Raw genomic sequence first — 8141 nt, 5'->3', positions numbered from 1 at the left:
ACTTAAAGCTCTTACATTGACATGCCAATGGCCTTAGGGTGTAATTCAGCAGCCAGGGATTTTGCTGGCTAAGCCTTTGAAATGCTCTCAGCACTGAGGCCGGGAAAGAGCAACTGATAGATCTGGTTATTAGCTGTGCATCAGAGATGCTCAACAGATGTTCTCACAGGCTATGAACTAAAGCAATCCAATCTGCTCACAGACAAAAATGGGTTTGGTATTAGTGCTTAACACCGCATTGAGATGCCTCTTATAGAGGAGAAGTGGCATGGGACAAAACTGCTTGCAGCTTTGCACCATTATAGTCATTTTTTAAACTACAGATGTTTCCACAGGATTTTATGAGGGAAAATGCAGTAAACATTTTTCAGAATTTAAGAAAAATGGAGAAAATTGTGATAACACTTTGCATTATACCGACACTATATATTCAACTGTACTGTGCTAAAGCGACCTAACAGTGATCATACTGCGTCTACCAAGTACCAGACTATTCCAATTCAAACTGTGCCCCTTTCCTTATGTCCCTGCATGTTTGTTTTCTGCTCTCCTCATCACACCTCAGTGGTGGCAGCCTATGAGCACCTGCCAAATTACCTTCAGGACTCTGAAGGGAGCAGGGACGGAGGAAGAAATCCAGCTGCCAACTGCAAGGCCACGCAGGCAAGCCAAGGGGCTGCTCCTCAGCTGCTCCGTTATACACATTTGTGTCACTATGGTATTTAACAAGATCCCAAAGCACCCTGAGGCTTGAGTCCAGTCATCTGTGTAAAAATACAGCTACCTTGCCAAGCAACCCAGCACTTCTTAACACTGGCGATTCATGAAGTCCCTTGATGCGTGCAAAGAGGGGAAACCACTTAAGATGTCTCACATCCGTACAGTTTAGCAAACCACAAACGAAGCAGGACAGAAAAAAAAATTCCCAGGAATATTAGGCTATGAAGCACGTTGATATCAAAGGCAGTAACAAAGATGGTAGACCAAACAAGAGGAGCAAATGTAAACGTGCACAGATTCCCCACCTGTGCTTCAACACACTTCAGTCTTAACGTGCTGGAAAACGTATGCAAGATACACAAGGCAAAATTAAAAACCTAGCTAAAACATTTCGAGACCAAAACCAAGCCCCCATCGTTTGCTGCTGCTACAGTCGCCTGCAAAGGTGGTTCACGACGGCTGAAAAGGCACTTTGAAACTCAGCGAGACAGGGCGAGAGAAACGAACCAGGTAGCGGCAGTGACTGGGGATCGGCCGCCGCTCGGCCGGGAGAGCCCGCGGGCGGCGGGGAGGGCATGGAGGCGGCGGGGAGGGGATGGCGGCGGGGAGGGGATGAGGCGAGGCAAGGGCTAGAGGGAGAGAGCGGTCGCTTTACCGGAACGTGGAGGCATCGAGGTGGCATTTAGGAAGAAGAAAGAGGAGGAAATACAGGTGCAGAAAAGCAAATATGGAGATAAGGGGGTGGGAGTGGCTGGAAAGGGGGTGGAGGGGAAGAAAATCAGTCCTGGGGGCCGAGCAGTGAGGGCTGGAGGAACTGGGGGAGGGTAGATGGGCGCGGGGACAAGCGAGGGGCGGCCGTAGGGGCAGTGAGGGAGGTGAGGGGCGGCCGTGAGGGAGAGCGGGCCCCGGAGCCGCCGCCGGGCGCCGTAGAGCGGCGATGACGGCGGGAGATGCCCTCAGCCAATCGGAAGGAACCACGCTCGCAGGAACCCGAGAGATGAGGCAGCTGGAAGGGGCCGCCGCCGTCCCCGTCTTAGCCCTCGCCGGCCGCTGGGGGGAGCTGGACGCTGCGTTCTCAGCCGCGGAGCCGCGCTGTCGGTTGCATGCGTCGGTTCTGTGCTCAAGGAGGTGCTGGGTGAACCGCAGGCCCGCTCAGAGCGGGGCCCTCTGCGCTGCCGCCCGCCGCAGGGCCGCCGCTCCCGCCGTTTTACCTCAGGGGCGGCTGTGCCTGACGCCTGCCCCTCAGGCGGCGAAGCTGTTCGATGGCTGGAGGATTTCGGCCTTTATACGTCCCCCACTGTAGCTAATGCTTAAAACCGGTTTGTATAGCCACAGGTTGCCACACGTCTGTGCCTCCTGCCGGTGAAGGAGCCCCGTGCCGCTCAGCCCGGTGGAGGCGCAGGGCTGGCGAGGTCGGCCGGTCCCGCGGCCTGGGTGCGGCGGGCGCCAGCCGGGGAGCGGGAACCCGCCTTCCCTCCGTCGGCTCGCCTTGCCCCAGCGCTGCGGCGGCGCCTCCCGCGGCCGGGGGCGCTGTGTCCTTGCCCAAAACCTGCGTGGCGTTACCGCCTCTCCGTGAGCAGGAGTTGGGATTGCATTGCCGTGCAGTAATGCAAGTGGTTATTGTGGTGGTATTTATTTACGGTCCTGCATTTTCTTGGTGCATCTGTAGCTGGTTTAAATAAAAACAAGATAACAGTGAAAGGAGGCCTTGGTCTCTATTCTTCTACATCGTTTTTCCAACTCAGTCCCACTTCTGGTCCTTTGAGACATCCTTTTTTAAATGATCTTCATGAAAATTGCTTTTCATAGGGTCTCAAAAAGCAGAACAGTCCAGTTCACTGAAGGGAAAAATATGTTAAAGCTACTTAGGCTATCTGAAACAATCCTATTTACTGTTAATTCATCGTGTAAATAGGACAACTCTTTTACGGAATCACCATTGTTTTAATAAGTAATCCAACATTATTTACCACTACAAATATTTTTTAAGATAAATTAATCCTAATTCTTCTTTTGAATATTTCTGTGACTTAGCTAACATTTAAAATGCAGTTTTTACAGGTGCTTCATGAGGCTTGTACTTCACTCAGGGGAGCTGGGATAAGTACTGTACTCGAGTGAAGTGCGGTGAAAGCTGCGGTTAAAAACACTACAGTGTAATCTTGTTGTTTTTTTTCCTTTTCCCAAGAATTTAAATTGTTTGGTGTCGACAGATAACTGATTCGAAGTTGTGTCTTTCATTCAGCAGAGATTTGCTGTATGTTGTTGATAGATTGTATGGTGTGTGTGGGGAGGCAGGGAACGTCAGTCACTGAGCTGAATTCCTGTCTAGACTGCAAATGTCAGGTTAGTAATAAATCCTGATCTATCACCACTTGGCTATTTTTAGTAATTAGATCATGATTACAAAGCAGAAATATTTTGATAATTAAGTTACATAAAAACAATAATCCTTTCGCATAATGGCTTCTTAAATTGTCTAAACACTCGGCACAAGGCCAGCAACTATCAGGAGACAAAGACACACTAGTGTACATTGTGACCTCCACTATTTCTTTGATTTTAATGTTCTGTTTTCCATGCTTTAGAACAGTTTTCCTGAAGAAACACATGACCATTAATAAATAGGTTTCTCAAAGTTTCTCTGAAGTTGTATTCACAAATAATCATAATGTTTTACTCCTTTGCTACAAGTTTGCTTAGTCCCAGCATAAAGCTTAGTCTTGAAAAGTATCATTAGTTTTAAAAATCTGAATGGTAGGAAGAATTTGGGCTTCTGCTGGGCTACCTGGTTGAGAACAGTGTTAGCTTGCATAGTGGAAGGATATGAATGATTTGTCTTTGATAAAGGAAAAGGCATTGCTATTTGTTAATTGCATAAAAGACACTAAAGTCTTTTTCAGGGTTCAGGACAGGTCTGGATAAATCATATGTGAGCTGATGTTGATACTAGGATATTCATAAATAATAAGTTGTTTGACATAGTCTTACTAATATTTTATCAAAATTTTTCAAGTCATTTCAACCCTTGTAGTGTTACAAATATACTAGTAGTATGCATGTAAGTTGATGCTTAAGCAGCAGAACAAAATTCCCCAAATTTGCTGTGAAATCTGTGTAGGTAAGTATGCGCATTTGATTGTTTGGGCTCTATAAGAAGTAAATCTTTAGAGTTTTCTTGAAAATTATTCCCCTGATCTGCCAGGCCAAACAGGTTATAAGAAAATCTTGGCAAATTGCTAGAAAGGGATTGCTTTATAATAAAATTGTTTTGATTTTAATTATAACGAACATTAACTCCATGTTTTGGGGTTAATTTTTTTTTGTTTTACCATGCCTGTTACTTTCTGTAACAATTTGAATATGATGAGAGCTGAACCTAGCAAAAATAACAACTGTTAATTAAGCTTTATCTAGCCTAAGTGTAATCTGGCAATCACCAGGGTTTCAATTAATTTTCAGGACACTTCTGCAAGGCAATCTGAAGGGGTCAGGACACTCTTCTGTGAGCACCTCAACATGCCCAGTAGGTCCAATGCATCACAACTCTTTAAACAGACGATGTATTTCTGCACAGAGCTGCCCACACAGTGGATGGAGACTCAGTAGCCCTGCCTGTGGATAGCCCTGGTTTTTTTCAGCCTCTGTTCCTGCATGACAATACTTTTCTGAACTCCTAGCACACGGCGCTCCTTTCGTGTCCATCTGATTAAGCCACAACTTCCAGCTACAACTTCCAACATCTTCTCTGTAATCCCCTGCCCAGCTCTCTCCACATCTTCCTTGCCCAGTCCATGTCCCTGTGAGTATCTGCGGACCTTCTCAAAACATTAAATCTTTTACCTGCCACTGTACCTGAATCAGCTGCTTCTCTTCCCTCTCCCAGCCACTCAATCCCCAACTTCAAACTGACCCTGGCTTCCCCAAAGCTCTGGTCCTTTTCTGCCCTACCAATGTGAAGCACCTTCTGTTGCGGGCTGCTTACCCTTCAGGATATAGCGGAGAGTCTGAAGTGCCATCTGGCTCGGTGTTCTTAGACACCTACTCCCTCAACTCCACTGCAGGGAGCTCGGGATAATGGTCACAAACTGTCTGGTGAGAAAGCATGGGCAATGTGCAAGCAAACCAATTGCTGTTGAAATGCACTCTGCACAGATGGTCAGCAAGGGAAAGATTGCTTCCTGCCTTCTTCTGCTGAAAAGCAACTGCTTCAATAATAGCGTTTGAAAGCAAGAGGTATTTCCTTCTCTCCAGGTTCGTTGCTGGCATTTTCTGTGCTTGGCTGGGTTTCCATTGTACCCAGCTGGTCCTGCCTGGCGATGACAGCACTTCCCTTCCATGTGACAAGGGGAGATCAGGAGAGTGAAGGGAGACATTAATTTTTCTTTCTCCCATCTGGTACAATTAAGTAGTTGAGAGAAGGATAAAGCAGAGGTTATATATTCTTGAACCTGGGAAAATTATATAAATCTATGCAGCAGCAGTTTCCAACTTGCTAGCATGCAGTGTTATTGCTGTGCTACTGCGTTGGTTATATTGTTAGGGTCCATGATGAAATCTAATCATTCCCCTCACTTATTTTATGTGTGACTTATGTGTGATGCTTCCTGTCTTCATACAGATTCCAGATGTTACAGGATAGGCACCGATAAAATTAAACAGCTGATGGTCAGCCAGACATCATTCTGTCACACTTTTAGGTAATTAACATGTATATGTTGATAGATTTAAATACTCCCCAGAAGCCTTTGTATTCAGTTTCATTTGGGACTGAAAATGGAGACTCTCCAAAATGTCCGTTCAGCTGTTTATATTGCCAAGTTAGGCAAAAGAAAGTATGTGTAGCTGTTGAAGCTTTTGACTGCGCTCTGGTTCGTCTAACACCTGTCTGCTCTGCGCTTGCTGTCTTCTGCAACCAGGGAGCTCGTGGGGGACCACAGGAGAGGGGCTGTGTGAGTGTGCTGTTGTGGTCAAGCCAGACACCATGTGTATCACAGGTATTGGTGACTACAGATGGAAAACATTGGGTTTCCCAGTTATTTCACCACGCAGACCTTTCCATTTCTGCAGCTTCCTGAAGCTTTGTTCATTTCAATCTAAACATACTTTTTCAGATTTCTAGTGATCTTGTTTTCCAATTATATGAGAAAGAAACTTTCTTCCAGCCAACAAAGTAATGAGAAAGAAAAGTGATTTTCAGTCCATCGCACTTTTACTAACCAAAATGAACTAAATGAACCAAAATTATTTTATTCCATGTCAATATAAACCCTAGTATTTAAATTTGCAGTTCTTGTAAAAAGTAAGGAGAAACTATGAGGGCAGACTTCTTTCATTTCAGACACCAGTAGTTCGGACACTCCCTAGGATGGTGGAAGAGCTGGTTTCACTTTGTGCTTCTGACCAGGGGACCAGAGCCAGTGGCTCCCATGGGAGCTCTCTAACCACTGGGCCTTAGTGGCTCTGCAGTGGATGCTCTTGCTGCTGCTGCTGACGCCGTTGTCCTCCAGTGGACACATTTTTCTCTCCACTGTTTTCTCTCCTCAAACTGAAGTTGTCATCCTTCTGTCTGTCAGCTTCTCCTCCTGATGGTCTGAATTTCCTAGGCTGTTTTGGCAGCTTGTGGAACTGACTGTTTTCCCTTTGTTCTTTAAGTTGTGGTCTCCTGGGTTCTGATTTTTGTTTATTCCTCCCCCAAAAAACCCCAAACATACACCTTAGTTCCCAAACAGACTACAGTGTAGAAGGTTTCTGCACTGGTAACAAAACGTTTCTAAGCCAGTAGGCCACAAAGGTTCCGCAGGGGCCAGAGCGATTTTCTCAGCTCAGGTTATTTCTAAACAACATCAATTTAATCTTTGCACAAGAATTTACTTTAACCTAGAGAAAAATACTTAGGATAATTTAGGCTGACAGGTATGGAAAATCTAATAAGAGGGATTTAAAACAGAACATTTCCACAAATTTGGGTGAATAAAAATAGGACAATCTTTTCTCAGCACTTTCAAGAGTACAGAGACCATTAGCAGAATAAGAGCTCTGTTATGCCCTATTAACAGATGGAAACAGGTCAAAAAAGCTTTCCACTGAGAAGCTTCATTATTTTATGTTGCAGGGTAGTAGCTGTCATGTGAAAAACTATTGCCGTCATCCTAGCTCTGTGTATATTGTCCTTGTACAAACTGTACTATAAAGCTATAATAGAATTTTAGTCCCCGGTTTACTAAGGGGCTTCTTTGGTCTTTTATTTGTTTGCCAAAATACAGCTTGATATTTTAGAACAAAGTATGATTGACTCTAAAAGCATATAGGTAATTCTAATTCAACAACTGCTCTTCATGCTGCTCGAGTCAATTTGCTGGCAGAGTTGGAAGGACCATACCCTCTGGCCTGTGTTGTGTGTACTTTGCAGTTTTTGTTTTCACAGAATCACAGAATCACTAAGGTTGGAAAAGACCTGTAAGATCATCAAGTCCAACCATTAACCAACACCACCATGCCCATTAAACCATGTCCCACAATGCCACATCCACACATTCCTTGAACACCTCCAGTGAGGGTGACTCCATCACTTTCCTGGGCAGCTTATTCCAGTGTTAAGCTTTATCTAGCCTAAGTGTAATCTGGCAATCACCAGGGTTTCAATTAATTTTCAGGACACTTCTGCAAGGCAATCTGAAGGGGTCAGGACACTCTTCTGTGACTCAAGTTGTCACGTTGTCTTTAGCTTTAAGTTGAAAAAAACCTAGTGCTCACAGCAGTGATCCAGAGCTTGAGGTAGTTCGAAGCTGGCTTGACACGTCCACATGGGTACGATCACAGCTTTCAGGGAGGCATGTTTACAGTCACCCCCTGATTTTGGGTTTACAGTCGCCTCAAAACCCAAAATAAGCCCTCCCAGACCGTTTGCACCCTTGCCGTAAGGAGTTGTCCTTTCTAGCCATGTCCAGATAAACCAGTGCCACTAGACTTCTGATGTTAAGTAGCTGTGAAGGCTTTGATGTTTGATTGCAGACCGGACCAACTGAACAGTTGTTTAATTAAACAATAAAGTAATTGAACAAATGTCTTTCAAAAAAAATATCTGGTCAAATTGTCTTCAAAAATAGCCATTTTTTGTGACTAACGTGGAGCACCTTGGCTTGAACCGCTTGAAACAAGTGTCAATTCTCTGAGAAGCAAACCTTCCCAGGTAGCTAAAATAGTGAGATGTGCGAAGCCAATAATGGCTTTTAAAAATCTTTTCCAGTTATTTTATTTGCAGAGACTTTAGAATATTCATGCTAAAGTCATCAATATAAACATAGCATCTCTTAACTCCTGCAAGTCTGAAACAACTCTCCCTTTTTAGCGGAGACACTGTTTTAGGAGAGAAAATGCGTGTGGTTAATTCCTACAGTTGTGGGGTTTATATATATAGC

Source organism: Gavia stellata, chromosome 4, assembly GCF_030936135.1.
Source record: "Gavia stellata isolate bGavSte3 chromosome 4, bGavSte3.hap2, whole genome shotgun sequence".
NCBI classification, from domain to species: Eukaryota; Metazoa; Chordata; class Aves; order Gaviiformes; family Gaviidae; genus Gavia; species Gavia stellata.
This window is presented reverse-complemented; position numbering follows the sequence as displayed.